The sequence below is a fragment of the Bombus impatiens genome, unplaced genomic scaffold, assembly GCF_000188095.3.
Source record: "Bombus impatiens unplaced genomic scaffold, BIMP_2.2 scf_0377, whole genome shotgun sequence".
Classification (NCBI taxonomy): domain Eukaryota; kingdom Metazoa; phylum Arthropoda; class Insecta; order Hymenoptera; family Apidae; genus Bombus; species Bombus impatiens.
Window position 1 is genome coordinate 1,452,562 of NT_176796.1, and position 606 is coordinate 1,453,167.

Genomic DNA, 606 nt, shown 5'->3' on the forward strand with positions numbered 1-606 from the left:
GTCGTGGTGGATGTCCTCGTGAGCGTGCAATGCGGAACGTAGGCAGGGAGAATGTTACGACTGGGGGTATAGGAGGGCACGGAGGGCACACAGCACGACGAAACGAGGTGGGGACCCGGCGAGAGGTCGGGACCAGCGAGAGGCACCAATATCGAACCGGCGGCCGTGGTGCGCGGCCAGAGTGCATTCCGTGAGCGATAGACGCGTATCGCACATCAGACAGTCGCCGTGAACAAGCAGATATGCGCGCGTGTGTCGTTCTTCGTGTATACGAGGTAACAACAGCTAGGTAACGATCATTTCTAAGTATTATTCGATCCGTTTCGGTAGAACGGAGAAGATCGCGTGGAAAAGAGGAGCGTGGCCACGCGCCACTAGGACAAAACGAAAAAGAAAGAAAGAAAGTAGCGGAAAAGGTGTCACAGTGAGGTTTTTCGCTTTGACCGGCGAGACGACGAAGACGGGAGGCGCAGCGGGTGCTGCCGATGTACATACGTGGTGGTGCGCGTAGCAGGGTGTGGTGTGCGGAGAACAGGTGTCCAGAAGCGCAGCTCGACCGTGAAACGAGCAGAAACCGGAAACGTACGGGGCCGGTGCTCGCACGTC